A 24,744-nucleotide genomic window follows, 5' to 3' on the forward strand; every position below is an offset into this window, starting at 1 on the left:
CTCTAATTTTCTTGAAGAGATCTCTGGTCTTTCCTATTCTATTGTATTCCTCTGTTTCTTTGCACTGATCACTGAGGAAGGCTTTCTTATCTCTCCTTGCTATTCTTTGGAACTCTGCATTCAAATGGATATATCTTTTCTTTTCTCCTTTGCTTTTCACTTCTCTCCTTTTCACAACTATTTGTAAGGCCTCCTCAGGCAGCCATTTTGCTTTTTTGCATTTCTTTTTCTCAGGGATGGTGTTGATTCCTGTCTCCTGTACAGTGTCACAAACCTCTGTCCATAGTTCATCAGGCACTCTGTCTATCAGATCTAGTCCCTTAAATCTATTTCTCACTTCCATTGTATAGTCATAAGGGGTTTGATTTAGGTCATACCAGAATGGTGTAGTGGTTTTCCCTACTTTCTTCAATTTCAGTCTGAATTTGGCAATAAGGAGTTCATAATCTGAGCCACAGGCAGCTCCTGGTCTTGTTTTTGCTGTCTGTATAGAGTTTCTCCATCTTTAGCTGCAAAGAATATAATCAATCTGATTTCGGTGTTGACCATCTGGTGATGTCCATGTGTAGAGTCTTCTCTTGTGTTTTTGGAAGAGGGTGTTTACCAAGACCCATGCATTCTCTTGGCATAACTTTATGAGCCTTTGCCCTGCTTTATTCTGTATTCCAAGGCCAAATTTGCCTGTTACTCCAGGTATTTCTTGACTTCCTACTTTTGCATTCCAGTCCCCTATAATGAAAAGGACATCTTTTTTGGGTGTTAGTTCTAGAAGGTCTTGTAGGTCTACATAGAACCATTCAACTTCAGCTTCTTCAGTGTTACTGGTCAGGGCATAGACTTAGATTACTATGATAACGAATGCTTTGCCCTGGAAATGAACAGGGATCATTCTGTTGAGGGAAGGGGAATATGCATTTGTGCTGTTTCAAGCTACTACCTTTGTGCTATTTTGTTGCAGTGTCACTAGGAGACTATTACACTTAATTTCCTAAATTATCAGATAATTGAATTTTACAATGAGCGTCTGCAAGAGAAATAACCAACTTCTGTTTCTCAAATACTGGAGCCCATTTTTTAGTAAAACATAACTTTTGTTTCAGCTGAAAAATAATAAATAAGTGTGATTATATCAAGCCAAAAAGTTTCTGCACAGGTAAAGAAACCATTAACAAAGCAAAAAGGTAATCTACAGAATGGGAATGTATTGCAAACAGTATATCTGATAAGGGGTTAATTTTCAAAATGTATTAAGATATCACATAATTCAGTAGCAGAAAACAATAACCCAAAGAAATGCAAGAAGGGAAAGTGGTTGTCTGAGGAGGCCTTACAGATAGCTGAGAAAAGAAGCGAAATGAAAGGCAAAGGAGAAAGGGACCCACTGAATGCAGAATTCCAGAGAACAGCAAGGAGAGATAAGAAAGGCTTCTTAAGGGAACAATGCAAAGAAACAGAGGGAAACAACTGAATGGGAAAGACTAGCGATCTTGTCAAGAAAATGGGAGATGCCAGGGGAACATTTCATGCAAAAATGGGCACAATAAAGGACAGAAATGACAAGGATCTAACAGAAGCAGAAGAGATTAACAAGAGGTAGCAAGAATACATAGAAGAACTATACAAAAAAGGTCTTAAAGACCCAGATAACCACGATGCTGTGATCACTCACCTAGAGCCAAACATCCTGGAGTATGAAGTCAAGTGGGCCTTTTGAAGCATTACTACAAACAGAGCTAGGGGAGATGATGGAATTTCAGCTAAGCTATTTAAAATCCTAAAAGTTATGCTCTTAAAGTGCTGCACTCAATATGCCACCAAATTTGGAAAACTTAGTAGTGGCCACAGGACTGTAAAAGGTCAGTTTTCATTCCATTCCCAAAGAAAGACAAGGTCAAAGAGGTTCAAACTACTGTACAATTGTACTTATTTCACATTCTAGCAAGATTATGCTCAAAATCCTTCAAGTTAGGCTTCAACAGTACATGATCTGAGAACTTTAAGATCTACAAGCTGAATTTAGAAAAGGCAGAGGAACCAGAGATCAACTTGCCAACATCCATTGGATCATAGAAAAAGCAAGGGAATTCCAAAACAACATCTACTTCTGCTTCATTGACTATGCTAAAGCCTTTGACTGTGTGGATCACAACAAACTGTGGAAATTCTTCAAGAGATGGGAATACCAAACCACCTAACTGCCTCCTGAGAAATCTGTATGTAGGTCAAGTAGCAACAGTTAGAACAAGACATCGAATAACGGACTGGTACCAAATTGGGAAACGAGTACTTCAAGGCTGTATATTTTCATACTGCTTATTTTACTTATATGTAGAGTACATCAAGTGAAATGAGGGGCTGGATAACTCACAGGCTGGAATCAAGATCGCTGAGAGGAATATCAATAACCTCAGATATGCAGATGACACCACCCTTATGGCAGAAAGTGAAGAAAAACTAAAGAGCCTCTTGATGAAAGTGAAAGAGGTGAGTGAAAACGTTGCCTTAAAGCTCAACATTCAGAAAACCAAGATCATGGCATCCGGTCCCATCACTTCATGGCAAATAGATGGGGAAACAGTGGAACAGCAGCTGACTTTATTTTTCTGGGCTCCAGAATCACTGTAGATGGTGATTGCAGCCGTGAAATTAAAAGACACTCCTTGGAAGGAAAGTTATGACCAACCTAGACAGCATATTAAAAAGAAGAGACATCACTTTGTCAACAAAGGTCCGTCTAGTCAAGGCTATGTTTTTTTCCAGTGGTCATGTATGGATGTGAGAGTTGGACTATAAAGAAAGCTGAGCCTAGAAGAATTGATGCTCTTGAACTATGGTGTTGGAGAAGACTCTTGAGAGTCCCTTGGACTGCAAGGAGATCCAACCAGTCCATCCTAAAGGAAATCAGTCCTGGGTATTCATTGGAAGGACTGATGTTGAAGCTAAAGCTCCAGTACTTTGGCCACCTGATGTGAAGAACTGACTCATTTGAAAAGACCCTGATGCTGGGAAAGATTGAGGGCAGGAGAAGGGGATGACAGAGGATGAGATATTTGGATGGCATCACCGACTCAATGGACATGGGTTTGGGTGGACTCCGGGAGTTGGTGACAGACAGGGAGGCCTGGCATGCTGCGGTTCATGGGGTCGCAAAGAGTCAGCATGACTGAGCAGCTGAACTGAACTGAACTGAACTGAACTGAACTTGGGTGTAAGGAGTTCATGATCTGAGCCACAGTTAGCTCCCAGTCTTGTTTTGCTGATTGTATAGAGTTTTTTTTTTTTTATTTTTTTCTCTCTGTACTTTTTATTGTGTTGACATGAGAAGATGAATTTTAGTTTAACCTTATAATGATTAAATCATTATGTAATAATTAAATCAATCAATTAAATTAAAATAATAATTAAATTACTGTATATGTAAATTAAACCATCATGCTGTACACCTTAAACTTATACAGTATTTATTTCAATTATTTCTTAAACTGGACAAATTTCATGTTATTTGTCAATTTACCTTTTTTTTTTTTTTTCCTTTTTGGATAATTCTGAGTTCTCAAAAACACTATTGATTTTAGACTAGACTTCCAGTTGTTACAGTTGTTCTGCAGTTTGTTCAATGATACTGTATGTTCTTATTTATATGAATTTTAAGGAACACTGTTGGGAAGTGGACGCTGGCCCCCACTAGTTATTCCTATCAGAGATTGGAAGAGTTGGCTGTAGAATCACTTACATTTAGGCATGAAAAGTGTCCCTTTTTTCCCCAGAGCCATTTCACCTGCATGGCCTGAAGTGAGGCCAGGGGCCAAAACACAAGAAGGGAAACAAAAACCTTTCGTTACAAATTAATTGGAAGAGAGAACAGGAGGAAAAGGAGCTTCTTCACCCCTTCTCTTTACTCAAGAGATTGTGAATTCTAGTTGTTAGAGGGAGAATTAAACTCCATTTTTACTTGAGCATTTTTTAGACATAGCCAGTTCAAGCTTCAGAGGACTTTTAAAGACACAATAGTCTTAGAATTTCCTAGGACTTTTAATAATAAACCTGGAAAAATGCTTAGTCCCTTGCTGGTGGGACTCACAGTCATACACCCTGTTGCTATGCATAGTCAGGACTCTTTGAAGAATCAGCATGTGATTTCTGTGGTTACATTTTACCTGTTACTTGTAGCTGGTTTCAGTTTTTGCTAAGCCTAAGAAGGAATACCTCACCTAAAATATTAAGGGTCACAAAGTTTAAAATGTAAGCTCCAATAAATGCTTTGCTTTTGTACATGGTCTTCCCTTCTGTCACCCATTGGGGGTTGATTTGTTCCCCTTTTCTATCTGATTTTAGAAAATACTCATTTGGGGGAAATGCTTAGATGATTTACTGCCCAAGGGGAAAATAATTTATCTTTACATTGATTCTGACTTTAAAAACTTTACAGATGCTTGTTTATAAAATGAGGTATTCCCAGGAAAGAGGTTAAGAAGTTGAACACTTAGTACTCACTAGGATGTTGGTACCTCACACAATAATATGAGATGTAATAGTTTACTCAAGCAATTTAAAACCTTACTGGGGAAGTAACACCTTTCCTTGGATGGCTAGTTCATAAAGGCCAAATGCATGAGGTCTCATATCTGTTGCACGGTGACAAGGTGAAGGAGCAAGAGAAGATGGATAGAGAGGTTGAAAAATCTTCCCAGATGAGATGGGATTGAGTTAGATTCTGAAGTATGGGAAGGATTTAAGAATTTAAAGATGAGAAAGGAGAGAGTCCGAGATATTAGGAGATGTCAACAGCAATGATGAGCATGTCCCAGAGATTGAGAGGAGTCCTGATTTTTGCTGCTGGCAAAGTGCATTTATAATCTAATTGGAGGGCAGGTCACCACAGTATTTTTCTTTCCTCTGAGTTCTAATGAGAAACACACTTTTCATTTCCAGGTGGGACCCAGCTTTTCCTCTTTTGTGCCAACTTCAGCTGGTGAAGTGCTGTCTTAGCCGTAATAGCAGACTCTTCTCCAACAGGCACAGACTTATGTTAGCAGGCGTAGCATCCTGTCACTTTTCACATAGCATTTGCTTCAAATAGATGAAAAAAAAAAAAAAAAGAAGAACGTTCTAGCAATTGGATGTTTTGCAGTAGCAACAAAATCTGTGTGAGAGCTGGTCCTTCACTGTGTAGTTTCTCTCTTAAAGGTCCAGAGGTATCTCAGATTCCCCGTCCCTCATAACCAACATCACAACTTTGTCTTCTCTTCCTTTAATTCATGCATAAATAGTTTTGAGGAATAAAATAAATAGTTTTGCCACTAGAAAGAAAATGTCCTACCATTCGGCCCTATCCTGAAATTTAAAAATTTTTAAATTATCTTTTGCCTTCATGGTTTGAGAATATGAGAAACTGAAAAACCACCCTTTGAAAGTTAAAACTAAGTGGGTTACGTCAGATTCTGTTTTGAGGCACGGCTTCCTAATTATCTCGTAGGGCTCAAAAACCTTTCAGATAACAACCTAATTTTGGAAATACACTTCTTTCCAAGAATGAAAACGTGCCTCAAGGCTGAGTGCTGTTATTATAACAGAGAAGGAGAACCTGCAGGCTGTGTGTGAGGCCAGCAGCCATGGCACCGTCTGTACATGATTTAATATGTGAGCTCACAGAGTGCTCCCAAGCCCACTGTTTTCCAGTTGTTACTGTTGGCTTGGCCTCCAACTGTCACCACCAAATACTGTTTTTTTTTTTTTTTTTTAGTTTCCAAATACTATTTTTAATGGCTGCATGTAGCACGTCAAGGGTGTATATTGTCACCCTGCTTATTTAACTTATATGCAGAGTACATCATGAGAAATGCTGGGCTGGAGGAAGCACAAGCTGGAATCAAGATTGCTGGGAGAAATATCAATAATCTCAGATATGAAGATGACACCACCCTTATGGCAGAAAGCAAAGAAAAACTGAAGAGCCTCTTGATGAAACTGAAAGAGGAGAGTGAAAAATTTGGCTTAAAACTTAACATTCAGAAAACTAAGATCTTGGCATCTGGCCCATCAGTTCAGTTCATGACAGATAGATGGGGAAATAATGGAAACACTGAGACACTTTATTTTCTTGGGCTCCAAAATCACTGCAGATGGTGACTGCAGCCATGAAATTAAAAGACGCTTACTCCTTGGAAGGAAAGTTATGACCAACCTAGATAGCGTATTTAAAAGCAGAGACATTATTTTGCCAACAAAGGTCCATCTAGTCAAGGCTATGGTTTTTCCAGTAGTCATGTACGAACGTGAGAGTTGGACCTTAAAGAAAGCTGAGTGCCGAAGAATTGATGCTTTTAAACTGTGGTGTTGGAGAAGACTTGAGAGTCTCTTGGACTGTAAGAAGATCCAACCGGTCAATCCTAAAGGAAATCAGTCCTGAATATTCATTGGAATGACTGATATTGAAGCTGAAACGCCAATACTTTGGCCACCTGATGTGAAGAACTAACTCATTGGAAAAGACCCTGATGCTGGGAAAGATTGAAGGCAGGAGGAGAAGGAGGTGACAGAGGATGAGATGGTTGTTTGGCATCACCGATTTGATGGATATGAGTTTGAGTAAGCTCCAGGAGTTGGTGATGAACAGGGAAGCCTAGCATGCTGTAGTGAATAGGGTGGCAGAGTTGGACATGATTGAGTGGATGAACTGAACTGTAATAATAGATACAAACTCTTTAACACAAAGAAGACCTCTATATTCAGTCTTTTCAACAAGGTCCACCTTTGTGTACCAGTTTTAGAGCCAAGTGCATTACTCCTTGTTATCTGTACATAACACCTCTAAGTGATGACTCCAGAATATATCTAATTTCATTTGATCCAGAGGATTCCAACAAGTACTTGGGATGAATGTTCCTAATTCATTAAATCCAAAGTCAAATTGATTAATTATATCCTCCCATTGCTTAAATCTCCTACTTCAGCTAATTACTGTCATTCATTTTGATGCTCAAACTAAGAACATTAAACATGGTCCTCTCTTCCTTACTACCGTTTATCCTTTTTAGTGTCTTCATTCTCACAGGGACTCTAGTTTATTGTGAAGTGAAAAGTGAAAGTGAAGTCTCTCAGTCCTGTCCGACTCTTTGCGACCCCATGGACACCAGGCTCCTCCATCCATGGGATTTTCTAGGCAAGAGTACTGGAGTGGGTTGCCATTTCCTTCTCCAGGGAATCTTCCCCACCCAGGGATCAAACCCGGGTCTCCTGCATTGTAGACAGACGCTTTACTGTCTGAGCTACCAGGGAAGTCCAAATTTCTTACCCAGTTAACAGCACAGACACTTCATTCTTTCTGCTATCTTGAACATAGTCTTTGTACTGGCTTAAATAAGACATCTTCTCAAAACACAAATCTGTTCATTACACTGTCTTTTCAAAATTCTTTACTCAAAGAAAAATATTTATATTTCTTGGCATGGATTATGTGCTCCTTTATAAGTTGGCCCCAAGCTACTTTATTTTTTACTAATTTTTTTTCACCCAACATTATCATGTATAGTATGCTATGAACACATAGAAATTGCCAGTCCCTTCTCAAATATTAGGTGGATCCAAAAGTAATTGTGGTTTTTGCATTATTGAAATTTGCCTTTGATATTGGAATACATTTTTAAATAAATGTGGTTATGTTATACATCATTTTAATGTACATTTGTTATTTCATGTTTTTTTTTGCTAATGACTTATTACTTGATGTTTATTTTATATTTATTTTAGACATGAAAATGATGTTAGACAGAAAGCAAATTTGAGCTATATTCTTATTCCAATTCAAAATTGGTGGTAAAGCAGTGGAGATAACTCGCAACATCAACAATGCATTTGGCTGAGGAACTGCTACAAATGTAGAGGGCAGTGGTAGTTTCAAGAAGTTTTACAAAGGGGATGAGAGCCTTGAAGATGAGGAGCACAGTGGCTGGCCATCAGAAGTTGGCAACAGTCAATTGAGAGCAATCATCAAAGCTGATCCTTTTACAGCTATACGGAAAGTTGCTGAATAACTCAACATCGACCATACTATGGTGGTTTGGCATTTGACGCAAATTGGAGACGTGAAAAAACTTGATAAGTGGGTGCTTCCTGAGCTGACTGCAAATCAAAAAAATCATCCTTTCTGAAGTGTTGTCTTCTCTGATTCTGTGTAAGAACAATGAACTGTTTCTTGATCAGATTGTGATGTGTGATGAAAAGTGGGTTTTATAGGACAACCGGGGATGACCATCTCAGTCGCTGGACTAAGAAGAAGCTCCAAAGCACTTCCCAAAGCCAAACTTGCACCAAAAAAGGTCATGGTCACTGGTGTTCTGCTGCCCATCTGACCCACTTCAGCTTTCTGAGTCCCAGTGAAACTATTATATCTGAGAAGTATGCTCAGCAGATCCATGAGGTGCACTGAAAACTGCAGTGACTGTAGCCAGCATTGGTCAAAAGAAAGGGCCCAATTTTTCTCTACAACGCTCAGCCACACATCATATAACCAAGCCTTCAAAAGTTGAATGAATTGGGTTATGAAGTTTTGCCTTATCCATCATATTCACCTGTGTGTGTGCTAAGTCACTTCAGTCATGTCTGACTCTTTGCGACCCTATGGACTGTAGCCTGCCAGCCTCCTCTGTCCTTGGGATTCTCCAGATAAGAATACTGAAGTGGGTTGCCATTCCCTCCTATAGGGGATCTTCCCAATCCAGGGATCAAACCCAATCTCCTGTATTGCAGGCGGATTCTTTACCACTGAGCCACTGGGGAAGTCCATATTCACCTGACCTCTCACCAACTGGCTACCACTTCTTTAAGCATCTTGACAACTTTTTGCAGGGAAAATGCTTCCACAGTTAGCAGGATTTAGAAAACGCTTTCCAAGAGTTGGTTGAATCCTGAGCACAGGTTTTTATGCCACAGGAGTAAACAAACATTTCTTTTTGACAAAAATGTGTTGATTGTAATGGTTCCTATTTTGATTAATAAATATGTATTTCAGCCTAGTTATAATGATTTAAAATTCAAGGTCCAAAACTATAATTACATTTGCACAAACCTAATATATTGTTTTCTGTTAAGCCTTACCCCCCCTCATTTTTACTTGGCATCTCTTTTCACACATGTTAAAATTCTACTTAGCCTTTCAGACAGTTCAAATGTCACCACATCAATAACTTATTTCTGATCTTGCCCTTTCAACTCTCATTACCCTTTTTCTTTCTTCTGGCATGCATCAAGTTCTACCTTATAGCATAATTTAATAGAGGAAAATTTGGAATTCTGATCACAAGTTTAGGTTCAAGTCTGAGTTTTTCCCTATCCATGGTCTTGGACAGGACATTTAATTTCTTCTTGATCTATTCCTCACTTTTAAGGAATAAGGGAGGTAGATTTCCTTAAGTTATGAAGTGCTACAAATGTGATTATTAGTATTTGAGGAACCAGAAAATGATTATGATCTAAAGCCATGTTTGAAGGTACAATGAGTCAGAAACATTGCAATCACAAGTTTTGGTTGATTGATCAAGGGTAGATTTAAGCACAGTTAGCAGAGGGAAGTCCAAAGAATCTTTGAGTTGACCAAGTCCACCTCTTAAGTTCAAAGAGCTCTGGTTGCCACCATTCTGTAAGTTAAAATGTGTTTTAACATGTGTTTTTTGGAGATGAGCAAATCTGGGTTTATGCCAGTGTTTATGCTCTTACTTCTTTGTGATTCCGTTCCTCACCTGTAAAAATAATTCACTGGTAAGGATTTGCATGGATCTGTTATGAAAGGCACAAATGCTGTGAAATATCACTCCTTTTTGATGGTACAATTGTAGGAAATTGAATGTTTATTCTCATAATAAGTGAAGGAGGAACTCAATTTTCTTGGTATTCTGAAGAAGTGTTTCCAGCTCTTTGTGCTAGAATTGGAATTTCTCATTTTGGAGCAGTTCAGGGCAGCAGTGTGTTCATCATTGAAGGGTAAGGGGTTGGGGGCTTCTCTGGTGGCTCAGACAGTAAAGAATCTGCCTGCAATGTGGGAGACCTGGGTTCGATCCCTGGGTTGGGAAGATCCCCTGGAGAAGGGAATGGCAACCCACTCTAGTATTCTTGCCTGGAAAATTCCATGGACAGAGGAGCCTGGTGGGGTATATAGTTCATGGGGTCATAAGGAGTCGGACATGACTGAGTGAATAACACTTTCACTTCTGGTTATACTGATGTAGGAACATTCTTGATAAAACTGGATTTTACAAGGAAGTACACAGATGGACCCAGGATAAGGTTTAGGAGCCTGATTAAAATTTGGATGAGCAAAATATCCTTGTCAACAGAATATACATTCTCTATATAATAGGCACTAAATAATACCTTTCTCCCCTCCTGGCTCCCTCCTTTCCTTCCCTCTCACCCGGAAAACTTTCCGTGGAACTTAAACTATCTCTGACAGAAATCCTATGTGAAATATGTTCAACTCACCTTCCCAGACAATGATTAGAAGTGGCTGTGTTAAGAAAGACTGTGAGGCTGTGTCTGAGCTCATTGGGAAAGAGGACTGTAGTCAATTAATAACATTTGCCATGGAAGTGCCATGGGGACAGTAGCAGCCGGCAAGCAATGTGTTTTTCATCCTTGATGCGTGTAGATGACATGTGGCTGTTTAGTTCAAACAAATGTTCCTGAAATGGTTCAGAGGCAGCACTCTGTTAAATATAGACACAAGGGCTTAAAGTCTCATCTCAAGACCAAGGATACTGGCCTGATTTTGAAATCATGGGCTTTTGTTGTTCTTGTTAAGACTAAAGAGGCTGATAACTGAAATCTTCAATGAAACAAAGTCACCAAGTTATTAAGCCCACATTGGATTGTTGTTGCTCATAGAATGAATGCTGTTTTTTTAAAATATACATTTACCTTCTCTTCTTCAGTTCCTCAGTCTGAAAGCTAAATAGATAATACTTTTGAAACCCAATTGCAACATAATAAAGTGACCTACTGCTAAACACCATTGTGGTGTTAATTTTTAGAAATATTAAATACACTTTTTAGAAATGATTTTTTGTGATTTCCCTTTGACCTGTAGGAATATTTGCAGTGAATCTCAGTCTTTCCTTACTGTCTGGATAAAAGCTTCTACCCCTCTTGCCAGTTCTTCCTAGAGCTGATCCAAAGGCTGAGGTTAATAAATAAATAGGTGTTCTTTTTCCAACCTACTCCCCAGGAAGTGTATGAGAATTTATTTATTCTGTATGGTCAAGAGCAGATTTCTGGTATCTGAGTAGCTTAGGCAAAAGCATTCTCTCTCTCTCTCTCACTCTCATTTTCTGGTGAGGAGGACAGGAATATTTAAATTTCCAGAACAGTTACCTTAATTCTTTTCTGTGTTTGCTCTAAAAACTAGTCTGTGGTGGTGGTTTGCGAGTGACAGTGTGTGGATGTTTTAGTTACTACCAGGTAAGACTCAGTTTCATCTCATTCTCTCAGGACCTTAGGGGATCTTTTGCTACACTGCTCAAATCCCCTCTTGGCTCCCCTACATTTGTTAAACTGAGGCGCAGAGATTACAGTTAAGCTTAACACTGCATGCTGCTCTAATGCTGATCATTAACTGCCTGTCCAGATGGCCCCGGCTCTCACTGACAGACAGTAAGTCTAAATTGTTCATCTCCAGTGTTGCTTGTAGACTGCCCAATATGTTTACTGTGGTCCATTTACAGGAGGGTGACATTAAGCAGATCTGATGCTAGCATTCTGGCACTAGTCCTGAGGAGCAAAGTGGCAGATCCAGGCAGGAATGTGGAAGACTCAGTAAATGAGTAAGTTGCACCCGAAAGCACCAGTGTTCCAATGTAGCCGACTATTTTAGTCATCTGTCAGACAGGTAGGAATTCAAGCTTAGTGTTCCATTCATGCTGGCCTGGAGAAGATTAGCAGTGCAGCAACTGACACCTCAAACTACTTTCCTTTAAGTCATGGAAGCAGCAAGCAAGCAACAACAGAAAACATCAGTCTCACACCTACCTTAAGGTCATTCTCATAAATGTCAGTCATGCTGAGACCAGTGGGGTTTCTGGAGACGTGTCACAAGAGACTTACAGCTCACTCACACGCAGCTTAAAAATTGCATTCTCCTTTTAGAAGTTTTGTGTTAATGTCTGCTCGAGCTCATAGTTCTTTCAGTTCCATCTTTCTGCTGGCTCAGCTATCAACTTATTCAATGTTTATCTTTATTTTCTGTTCCTAAGAGTGATAAATGCTAATACCAAAGGTAACTTTTCTCATTTTTTTTTTCTTTTGAAATATCAGACAGTAAGCACTTGAAGGTGCTGAATAGCTAATTAAGAATGCACCGTCATGTTTTGTGTAGTGACATCAAATCTCTTAGATATCAGAGTGCCAGTTATGTGCAAGGCACTTGGCTTCATGATATCATGGATCCAAGAAACTAGTCAAATTCTTGCTATCAAATAGGTTTATATGAAAATCACCTACCCTATTAATCAAATACATTGTAGGTATTCTTTTGAAACCCCACCATATTGCTCAATTTCTAGAAAGCCATTCATTTCTTGGTAGTCAGCTTATAACCGTGAACTATAAATATGTGCAATTTAAATAATTCAGGCTGCCTTTAAAAGGATGAATTGAAGAGTGCAGTAGGAGAAACAAGAAGACCCTGATAACCTTGTGTAATATAGCGGATGAGAAGCACACAATCCAATGCATTGTATGGAGGCAGAGGAGGATGGGAAGGATCACTGCAGGCTGATACCATTATTGTGGTCTTTTGTAATGTTACCTGTAGCTGGTAACTTTCTAGATCTCCTGGGCTTGAAATATACATATTTATTTTTCCTTTGGAAACAAAGGAACACAAAATACTTCAGCTTCTCCAGGTATATGGAATAACAATGTTTTGTAGTTACTCTTTTTTATGACTCTGGTATATTTCAGGGCAATGAAAATCAGCCCTACATATTGGGAAAGAATTTATAATTTGAGAGGAAGCAAATCTAGATATGAAAGCAGCAAGATAATTTTCCTCTAAGGTTTTCAAAGTTCCATTCAGCCTTACCGTTTGATAGCGGTGGTGATGGAGACAGTGTTCAGTGTGTGTGCTTCAAGCCCCTGAAATGATCCTCCTTTCTCTGGACTTCAAAGTATAGAAATTGTTCCAGCCTCCTTTTCTACTTCAAACCACACTGTCTGGTGGTCAGACTTTGAACTCTGGACGAGAATAGAATTAGCCTTCAGGAACTTTGGGGGAGATTTATAAAATAAGCAATGAACATTTCTCTGCTTTCTAAAGACTTTTTGCTACCATTCCAATAACATCCCTGGTGGGCTATAATAAGCATAGTTTAAAAAAAAAAAATCTCTCTTGGATCTCTACTGCCCCACTTTCTGGTTTTGAACAGCTACCCAGGAAACTATTATCTCTGAAATGGTTTCTATTCTTATGTGAAGAAGGCAAATATGGGAAGGCTTCCTTAGTTTCCTCTAAAGGTAGGATTAGAATGGAAGAATACAAAAATGAAGAGACAATTTAGGACTTTTCATCCGGTTTCATCTTTTTAACTTGACTATGTGTGTTTAGATAATTTATTTTCTTTAACACGTCAACCAAAAATTAATCCGTTGATCTAAGAAAGAAATGGAAATTTTTATTCAAGCAAATTTGATGATTTTAACCCAGGAAGGGCATCTCAGTTCTGAGAACTGTTTTGCTGGTTAGAAGTCAAGGCATAGTTACATGATTTTTGAGACAGAGGGCTGTACATTAAATGATGTATTATTGACAGTTTACACAATCCAGATCTAAGTGTTACTGTGGCCCCTTATAAGATCAAGAAGGAATGTTGCCTTTTAAATAGCTGTCTTGTTGAGGATAGAAGAATGTTGCCTTTTATGATTGTGAAACTATGCAATTCAGATTGGGACTTGAACCCATGGCTTTTAATTGAGATCCCACACCTAATCTCAGGACTTAAAAAGCTCAGGTTCTTTATGTCTCATCGCAGAAAGAATTCAGTGAGAGACAAAGTGATGGGTAAGAAGTGGATTTAGGTAGAGATATACATTCCACAGACAGAATGTGGTCTGGCTCTAAAGGTGAGGATGGCTTTGGGAGAAACATATGCCACAGATAGAGTATGGGCATCACAGAAGGCAAGAGGCCCTGAAATATGAGTTGGTTAGTTTTTATGGGCTAGGTAATTTCATAGGATAACAGGTGGGAGAATTATTCTAATTATTTGGGGGAAGGTGTGGAGAATTGGGCTGCATGCATGCTAAGTTGCTTCAGTTGTATCCAACTCTTTTCAACCCCATGGACTGTAGCCTGCCAGAATCCTCTGTCCAAGGGATTCTCCAGGCAAGAATACTGGAATGGGTTGCCATTTCCTTTTCCCAGGAGATCTTCCGGATCCAGGGATCGAACTCATGTCTCTTTACATCTCCTGCATTGGCAAGTGGGTTCTTTACCACTAGCGCCACCTGGGAAGCCAGGAATTGGGCTGCTGCTCACATCTTCTATGGTTGACTTCAGAACTGTCATAGCTCCCGTGGATGTGTCATTTAGCATGCTAATGTATTAGTGATCGTGTGTGTGTGTGTGTGTGTGTGTGTGTGTGTGTGATCTTATAATGAGGTTCAAGGTCCACTGGGAGTTGAATCTTCTACCATCTTGGACCTGATTGGTTCTAACCAGTTTTTGTCATGTCCTATGACTAACACTTGCTCTTTGGAAGGAAAGCTATGACAAACCTAGACAGCATATTGAAAAGCAGAAGCATTACTTTGCCAACAAAGGACCATATAGTCAAAGCTATGGTTTTTCCAGTGGTCATGTACAGATGTGAGAGTTGGACTATAAAGAAGGCTGAGCACTGAAGAATTGATGCTTTCAAATTGTGGTGCTGGAGCAGACTCTTGGGAGTCCGTTGGGCTGCAAGGAGATCCAACCAGTCAATCCTAAAGGAAATCAGTCCTGAATATTCAATGGAAGGACTGATGCTGAAGCTGAAATGTCAATACTTTGGCCACCTGATGCGAAGAAGTGACTCCTTGGAAAAGACTCTGATGCTGGGAAAGATTGAAAGCAGGAGGAGAAGGGGGTGACAGAGGATGAGATGGTTGGATGGCATCACCAACTCAATGGACATGAGTTTGAGCAAGCTTCGGGAACTGGTGATGGACAGGGAAGCCTGTTATGCTGCAGTCCATGGGGTTGCAAAGAGTCAGACACTACTTAGTGAGTGAACAATAACAACAGCAATGGCTATGTCATTTTTTAAAAGGCTATGCCATTCTCCTGTAAATGGACTACAGGAAACATATTGGACAGTCTACAAGAAACAGTGCAGATGAACAATTTAGACTGACTATCTGTCAGTGGGAGCTGGGACCATCTGGACCGGCAGTTAATGATCAGTATTAGAGCACAATTAGTGCACTGTCCCCTTTCTTCCTCTGTTTCAGTTCTACTTGTAAATATTTCTGTAGTCTACTCTCTATTTGTATTCTATCTCTATTTATATTTATTTTTATATTTATATTCTATCTCTATTTATATTCCCACAAGCATTTGTTTATTTATCCAACACAGTGTTTATTTATTATGAGCTTACTATGTTACAGACACTTCCAGGTAGTTACTGTGCCCTGAGTGCTGCTATCTCAGTGTCAGCGATGTGCTGAAGTTGGTACACCTGTGAGCATCTTTTCCCTGCTCACTGTTCAGGGACATCATATTGAGGCTTAAAAATGGCAACAAATCAGTGTCCTTCCCCTGGAAAGCCAGATATTGAATATTGCCAGCATACTAGTCACATCTCTAATCTCTCACCTCTTATCTCAGCATAGTCTCCTAGTTGGAGTTCTCATTTGGTGATTACCCCCTGAACAGTGACAAGACTGTGATCTTTTTAAGATATAGACTTGTATGTCTTTTGCTCCTTTCCATCATCAACAGAGTAAAATAAAAAAAATCCTTATTTTGTTATATGAGACCCTTGAACTGGTTGCCTTGCCATATTCATTTCCTATTACTGTTATATTTTTATACTCTGTCAGTACTATATATTATATAGATTCTGAGTAAAACCACTTCTTTCTTTCTTTTTTTTAAACCTACTTATTTCTGATCTGATTTTTATACATACTGATCACAGCGCTTAGAATACTTTCTTTTTTCCTTCTGGTAACCTCTAATCTTCAGATTTTAACAACTAGGTCAATATTTGGTGTAAAGCAAGTGAGCATCATATTTTGTCATTAAATGGAATGAACATTTATTTAGTATTACTTCTTTTAGTAAGCATTTCTGGAGTCTCTCCCCCTCCCCATTACAGAGAACATTAAATTCTCTGTTATAATACTCTTTTCATTATCATATGTAGAAATCCATGGTCACATGTAGCGTTGCATGATCAATCCATTTGTTTATAAATCTCTTTCCTCTATTAGGCATTGAGGTATCCATTTCCATCAAAGTTTTGAAATTAAGTCCATTGCAGAATAACATATGATTAACTGCAATCTTGTGCATTGCCTATTATGCACTTCTGTTAGTAAGGATAAGAAAGGTTGTGCTGTGATAATAAGTGAAGTGCAAGTCGCTCAGTCTTGTCCGACTCTTTGTGACCCCATGGACTACACAGTCCATGGAATTCTCCAGGCCAGAAAACTGGAATGGGTAGCCTTTCCCTTCTCCAGGGGATCTTCCCAACCCAGGGATCAAACCCTGGTCTCCAGCACTGCAGGCAGATTCTTTACCAGCTGAGCTACAAGGGAAGCCCAAGAATACTGGAGTGGGTAGCTATCTCTTCTCCAGTGTGATAAGAAACACATCCTTAAGTTTAGTGACTTTATTCCGTGCTTATTGGGGCAGTTTTCTAGAGCCTCTCTCCTCTGCACAGATTTTTCAGAATCCAGTCTGCTTCTGTATTTTGAGGAAACTTTATCTGTAGCTTCCAAGGTAGCTTATCAGTGGGGGAGAGATGAGCAGGAAGCATAATATCCCACATGTCATTTCTTGAGGTTCATTGACTATAATCTAACTCTGGGGAAGTTTTGGAAATATGGGACTGAATGTTGATGTTTGGAGAACATTTACAGTTTCAGCCATAAAACATTAAGGATTTAGTGAAAGGAAAATGTCATTATGAGATGGCAGAGTTGGGGGAAGTTTTATGGTAGAAATAGGACTCAAATTGAACTTGAAATGAGGTTAGAATTTAGATAGGAAAGAGAGAAGGTATTCTATTCATTTCTTGACCTAAAATGTAATTAAATTCTGGCTTAATTCCAGATTATTTTTTTATTTCTATATAACTTTCAGGTTCATAATTTTATTTATACTGCTTGATTTTTTTAAAAAAAATTAGAGTATAATGAAAACATTTATTTAGTTTAGTTTAGAATTCTCATTAAAAACTCAGCAGGGGGTTGTGGTTACTAATTAAAGACTATTAGATTAGGTAACACTGATATTTAGAAGTTTGGAAAAAATGTCATTTCATGGAAGACCAGTTATATCAGCCCTGGTAAATGCTGGGTCTTCTATGTACATTTTTGTACATTTTGCTAGATGTAATCTTGCATCACAGAGAAAATATCTGTCTCCATTTGGAGTCTTAACACTCTACATCTACTTACCAATATAGCTAGTTAAGCTTTGGTTTGCCTAACTAGACCATTTTCCAGAAGGGAGCAAATCATAATGCCTCTTGCTTGTATTGTGCTTTCAGATTTGCAAAGCAGTTTCATATTCACCATTTGCTTTGGTTCTTTCACTAACCTCTTGTGCATAGATACCATTGAATCCCATCTTACAGATTAAATAATTGAGATTAATTGAATTTCCCAAAGTAATAAGACAGATGATTAATATTAGAAATGGGACTGAGATCTGTATTTTGGGACCTAAGCCAAGTGTTATTTTTAAAATACCATATACCTACCTTTTTCATTACCTTGTTGATGTTGATAAAATCAAACTGTCCTGGTTCAGATTGTAACTGAGGTTCCACGAGGAAAACTGATTTTTCCAGGATCAAATATTACACTAAAATAAATATATCATTCAATACTGGCCACAGTTTAAAGAAATAACAAAAAAATTAATTGATAGAGGGAAAATAATAACAGATTAAAACTCTTTCTCAAATTAAGTCTTTATTTCCTCTTATTCTAGTTTCTGAAAACATTTTATATAATTTATATTTACCTGAATTATAAGTTTCATAACTACATCTGCTTGTTTGTATCATTTTTCATTATTTATTCATTAAATATATTTTGATCGTGTAGGTTGAGCATGACAGTAGACACTGGAGATCTAGTGGGGAATAATGTATAGTTCACACCCTCAGAGAGAAGTTATCAGACATTGCAGCAACTGTGAAGATGGGATGAATACAGGAGTAGTGAAAGAATTCATTGAGAGAGGACCCCATAGAGTCCATCAGGGATAAGGATGCCTCCTTGGAAGTGTCTGGAGAAGTGGTAAGGATTTTAGGTATGTGCCAGAGATGCCCCCGGGGAGACAGCTTCTTGAAGAAGGTGCTGTGCCAATTCTGTTTGGAGGCCAAAGAAATATGAAACTGTGATATAGTTCAATACTGATAGGTATGCAAATGTAGTTATCATCTACATATAAGGATATTAAGAAAAAGGAGCAAAATGCTTTTAATAAGGAAAAGGGTAGTGGTTCTGAAATTCTAGTTTGCATCGGAATCACCTGAAGGTCTTGTTAAACTAGATTGATGCCACCACTAGAGTTTTTCTGATTCAGTATGTCTGGGCTCAGGATTTGCATTTCTAACAAGTTTCTAGGTGATGCTGATACTATAGGTCTGGGGACTACAAGTTGAGGAGCACAGTCATGGAGCGAAGGATTAGGATTTGTGTGTCAGTGACATTCAACTGTACTTTTGCCATTTGGCATTAGCGTACATTCTTAAGGCAGTTAGTATTTAATACAAAGGTGCTTCATATGGTACTGAATGAATAAGTCAATGAATCTAATTAATTACCCTCCTTTGGTTATACCATTTATGTGGATATATGACTATTTCAGATTCACAATGAATACAAAAGCCGTAAAGAGATGACATCTGAAAAACTGCAATTGGAAGAATTTACTAGATTTACTGGCTGTGTATCCTGACTATATTTTTAGGGCAAGTGATTGAAAAAAAAAAAAACTTCATTTAAAAATAGAGAAGAGCTCACTTGGATATTTATAACCTGACAGGTTAAAACTAGCACAACATCTGAATGGGAAATTGTTGAGTCTTAAAACCTACACAGGCATTTTCTAAAAACTCAATGAACTAATTCATTTGAAATTCCATTAAGAAATATATAGTTCTGGACAAGAATTCTTTCAGCAGGGAGATCTTTCTAAAAGGGTTAACATGCTAAATTATCTACCACCTTTAAAAAAAAATTAAATTCTATTAGAAGGAAGCTGTATTTCCATGAGTAAAGCCTGTAGAAACTCCTTCCCCTAGGTGTTTCCTGGCAACAGCTAGAATCAGATGGAGGGAGGTAAAATTAAAAGTCTTGGCCTTTACCCAGACTCTGCTGCCTTTAGTACCTTCTACCCAGGTTCACTTGTTTAAAGAGTCTAATTGGGCTGGGAGGAGTCAGAGAGAAAGCCACCATTCCAGCTGATGCAAGGGCAGTAGTTCCCAGAAGCTCTGGTTGTGTTGGGAAGGGAATGTCTATGGTCCTAGGTCCTGATCTCCTTAATTGAGCAAAGCTTTATGGGCTGAATGAGTACAATTTGGAGGACTGCTTTGAAAATGGAAGGGCAAGTCTTGGAAGAGTATTAAAATGGTAGAAAACCTCTACTTGAAACAAGGATGGGGCATCAAAGAGATAAATGAGACAAGGGAGAGAAGAAAAAATTCTGGGTTCTTTACAATAGGCCAGAGAATTTATAAGCATGATCTCATTTAATCCCACCAGCAATCCTGTGAGATTGATATTAGTATCTCCCATTTACACAGGATAGTACTGAGGCTCTGAGTCTCTATAGAGCAAGTATCAAAGCTGGGACAGGATTCTAGGTCATTTGACTCCAAAGTCTAGCCTCATTTCACCGTACCATGGTATGGCGAAGTCAGACATGGCAGGTGTATAGCTCAAAGATGATTATTGGAGATAGAATGTGGATAGATAAAATACTGAAAGAAATTTGAACAGTTTTCATGATAGTCAGACCCTAACTCTTATTTAAAGCAGAAAAATAATTAACTAAATTATTTGTATTGAATACATAAAACCCTCAGTTTGCTGGTCTCTTGGAAGCTGTTCTTCATTTATTTCCTCTGCTCCTCCCATATATTTTGTAGTAATATTCTGGATCTATTTAGTACTCGAAAGGCCTGAACTTGAGTGATCTGTTATTGATTTTCTAAAGACACACTCATAAACCAAGCCTTCTCAGCCACCGATGAACTGCCACACACTTGCGTGGTACCTCTCCATCTCAAAAGGTGGTTTTTTGGCACTGCTCTTTGGGGATGACCTTTTGACATTCTCCCTGACCTTCCAACAAGGTCTCATTCCTAGCACATCTAATGTCTAGTGCAGAGTGACAAGACCACTTAATTTGGCCGGCTTTTTAAGGAAAAATTGTGAATGACATAGTAAAAGAATGAGATGAACCCTTCCTAACTAACTGCTTTCTTCTTCTACCTTTTTTTTTTTTTTTGCATCGGACTCCATCTGAACACAAATAATGCTCCTTTGCCCTCCTTTCCTTATTACCTTGCAACCCAGATAAAAGTGCCTTATGGAATAAAAATCCTTGACATGTTTCTGAGGGAGCATCTCCCTTAAACAATTAACCTTGTAATTTAGGAGGAATCTTATTACTTCAGTTTCCATATCACTAGTTTTAAAAAACATTTTTAAAGGAATGTCACCATAATATAGAGCGTGGAGCTTTGTGCATAAGCATGTAAATCATTTTTGTAAATAGCTATTTCCTAAGGATGAACAGCAATTTGTGCTGGGTGGGAGGTAAAGCAGATTTCATCATTTAGTAGTGTGATACACATACTTCTCAATTATCAGTGCTAATGGGGACAATGATAATAAGGGTAATGGAGTCCATAAGAAATCCATGGTGGAATTTAAATCAGTTCTTTTTGCTTCTTAGGAGTGATGGCAAATATTTTGCTAGAGAGAAGTTTTAGATTGTTTATAGATTTCAATTTCTATTCCTGTTCCTCTTATTTCTCAACAACTTAAAGGAATACTTAAAGAGACAAGGGCCTTGTTGAATTTTGAAAATAAAATTATTTTAATCAAACTGTTTATGAATATATGATACCCAAACAATAGCCTATTTTTCCCCCCACTGAATTGAATAAATATTGGCGTTAGATGAACAAAGTAAACTCTAAACACTTTTACTAAAATTAGCAGGGCATTTACTGGAGAAAATTCTGATGTTATCCAGAAATGAAATGGGTTCAAATGATTGAGATTTCCCTTAAACTCTTGTGAAGAGTGATAGCTGCAGATAGTAGGGTATTCACCGTATTCATTGCCTCTTTTCCTATTTATATAAAGAATGTAAAATAAAAGACTCAGACTCCTTCAGATAAAACTTCTCTATGCTGCTAATTTGTTTTTTCTATGTACAGAAGAATGACTTTATTGGATAGCATAAGTATTTAAAATATTACTATGACAATGTTATAGAAATTAATAATTTAAAGGATAATAAAATAAAAACCAAGATACAAGTGAGTCTCCTCCCTAATATCACATCTGCCTTCTGTTCCATTCACACTTAACTTTAACAGACCACATCTGTTTCAGTCAGAATCACTTTCACTCCTAAGTTCAGAGATGCAAAGAGTTTCCCTCATGTAACTTGGGCAGAAGATAGCTTCAAACAGCTTTAAATTCGAGATGCCCTGACGCATCTCCTGAAAACTCCCGTGTGTTCAAAGTCTCTTGTGCTAGTTCCAGTCTGTTCCCTCTGGCAGCAGATCCGTAATTAGGAGTTTACCCCACACACAAGCTAACACCTTTCTAGAGAGCTGTCTTCTGCTATTTCTAGCAAGATTTCTAATTTGCTACATATTTTTATCAGCCACATCACTAAGTTTTCTTCTCCTTCCAAGTCAGAACAGGAAGATGAAGAGAAACATAATAGCCTTCTATCTTCTGAGCAGAACAAACCTTTCAGTGTTCTGAAGGACTTTCAGCAAAATTTCTTGAGTGGTGAAGGTACTATATTAACCTCATTTTGTACTTTGCAATTTTTCTTTTGGATTTCTCTCACTTTGTTTTTCATGAGTGATTTAACACTGAATCAGTTTTCTTTCCTTGAAGTAGAATTTCCAGAAGTGTTTAATATTCACCCAGATTTCTTAAAAGGAACTTTTCTTAACACTTCATTATATAAATATGTCCCGAGTGCCTACTGATGCTAGGCAAGCTTATAGAGACTCTTGCCATATAAAGCCCAGCTGTCCAGTATGGTAGCCACTAGTCACATGTGGCTCTTGAGCACTTGAAATGTGTTGGTCTACACTGAGATGTACAGACTCTACACATGGACATCACCAGATGGTCAATGCCAAAATCAGATTGATTATAGTCTTTGCAGCCAAAGATGGAGAAGCTCTATACACTCAGCAAAAACAAGACCAGGAGCTGACTGTGGCTCAGATCATGAACTCCTCATTGCCAAATTCAGGCTTAAATTGAAGCAAGTAGGGAAAACCACTAGACCATTCAGGTATGACCTAAATAAAATCCCTTATGATTATACAGTGGAAGTGACAAATATATTAAAGGGATTAGATCTGATAGACAGAGTGCCTGATGAACTATGGACGGAGGTTCATGACATTGTACAGGAGGAAGTGATCAAGACCATCCCCAAGAAAAAGAAGTGTAAAAAGGCAAAATGGTTGTCTGAGGAGGCCTTACAAAGAGCTAAGAAAAGAAGAGAAGCAAAAGGCAAAGGATAGAAGGAAAGGTAAACCCATTTGAATGCAGAGTTCCAAAAAATAGCAAGGAGAGATAAGAAAACCTTCCTCAGTGATCAGTGCAAAGACATAGAGGAAAACAATGGAATGAAAAAGACTAGAGATCTCTTCAAGAAAATTAGAGACACCAAGGGAACATTTCATGCAAAGATGGGCACAATAAAGGACAAAAATGGCATGGACCCAACAGAAAGCTGATCGCTGAAGAGCCGATGCTTTTGAACTGTGGTGTTGGAGAAGACTCTTGAGAGCCCCTTGGACTGCAAGGAGACCCAACCAGTCCATCCTAAAGGAAATCAGTCCTGAATATTCATGAGAAGGGCTAATGCTGAAACTGAAACTCCAGTACTTTGGCCACCTGTTGTGAAGAACTGACTCATTGGAAAAGACCCTGATGCTGTGAAAGATTGAAGTTGGGAGGTGAAGGGGACAACAGAGGATGAGATTGTTGGATGGCATCACCAACTCAATGGACATGAGTTTGAGTAAACTCCAGGAGTTGGTGATTGACAGGGAAGCCTGGCATGCTGCATTCCATGGGGTTGCAAAGTGTTGGACATGACTAAGCAACTGAACTGACTGACTGACACTGAAATGTGCTATAAATGTAAATTTCCAGTGAATTTTGAAGATTTGAAATGACAGAAAAAACTCACTAATAATTTTCGTACTCATTACATCTTGAAATGATGCTTTTGATATTGGGTTAAATAAACTATACCACTAAATTAATTTCACTGATTTCTTTTCAATTTTTAAAAATATGGGTACTACAAAACTTAAAATTACACATGCAGCTTGAATTTGTGGCTTGTGTTACACATCTACTTCTCAGCACTGTTATAGACAGCAGCCCCAACACTGTGAAAATGAAGTACAGGATGCTCTGACAGGAGCTGCTATTCTGGCCTGGGCTTGCAAAAAGCAAGAAAAGTTATCTGCAAGAGATCTCCTTCAGATGTGTATCAGAGGACACACAGGGTTACTCAGGTGGAGGAATACATCGAACAGGTGTGTTCCAAAGTGAGGGGGATAATGAACAGAAAGACAGAGGGTAAGGTGGCCAGAACTTCGGGTATGCATTGGGGACCAGAAGATGGTGACTGCAAATTTAGAAGAATCTATTGGTTCAAAACATGTTTCTCTTAGGTAGTGTGTCTATATCAGAGATTCTTCTGAAGTGTCAAAAGACTAAAGATACCAAAAAGAGAGGAGAAGCTTACCTTTTCCCTCTCTGATTCTGAGAATTGTTGGGAGAAAAACCCAGAAATAAGGGGCTCTCAGCCTCACAGAGCCCCACTTTCCTTCACTCATGAGGATGCTTAAACTACTTCCAAAAGTAGGAGGGAAGGTGAGACTCTTGAAGTTTGGAGAGGCGAATGGCATGCTTCCTTAATAGCAGTTCCCCACAGTTCTCCAGCATCCCAGGACGGCTGGGTTTTGGCAGGGGTCAATGAGATAGATGAGCGTGAGATGGAGGGGTCGGGGCCAAGCAAGAACTGGGATAGGGCTTAAGATTCCAGAGTGTGGGCAACTTGCATGGGGCAAGCAGCCAGGACTATGGATTAACGATGACTCTGGGTACACATATGATGTTCCCTGCCCACATGGGACCAGCCACTTTGATGGCTACCAGTCTTGCAAGCAGACTCGACTCGTCATTCTCCAGCAGGGACAGAGAGGATCCAGTTACCACCCCCTGAACAGGAACAGGTGAAAGTGA

At 38.7% G+C, this 24,744-nt stretch overlaps 1 long non-coding RNA gene across 1 annotated transcript; it reads right to left on the reverse strand.

The window, feature by feature from the left end:
• Positions 1-2,741: 2,741 nt before the first annotated feature.
• LOC122683686 lies at positions 2,742-23,354 on the reverse strand. The gene is made up of 3 exons (XR_006337792.1): positions 23,210-23,354; positions 4,158-4,163; positions 2,742-2,787 (listed from the first exon to the last, which is right to left on the reverse strand). It is a non-coding gene; the product is annotated as an uncharacterized LOC122683686 (long non-coding RNA).
• Between the last annotated feature and the right edge of the window lie 1,390 nt (positions 23,355-24,744).

The sequence above is a fragment of the Cervus elaphus genome, chromosome 25 (genome assembly GCF_910594005.1).
Source record: "Cervus elaphus chromosome 25, mCerEla1.1, whole genome shotgun sequence".
In the NCBI taxonomy this organism is placed as follows: Eukaryota; Metazoa; Chordata; class Mammalia; order Artiodactyla; family Cervidae; genus Cervus; species Cervus elaphus.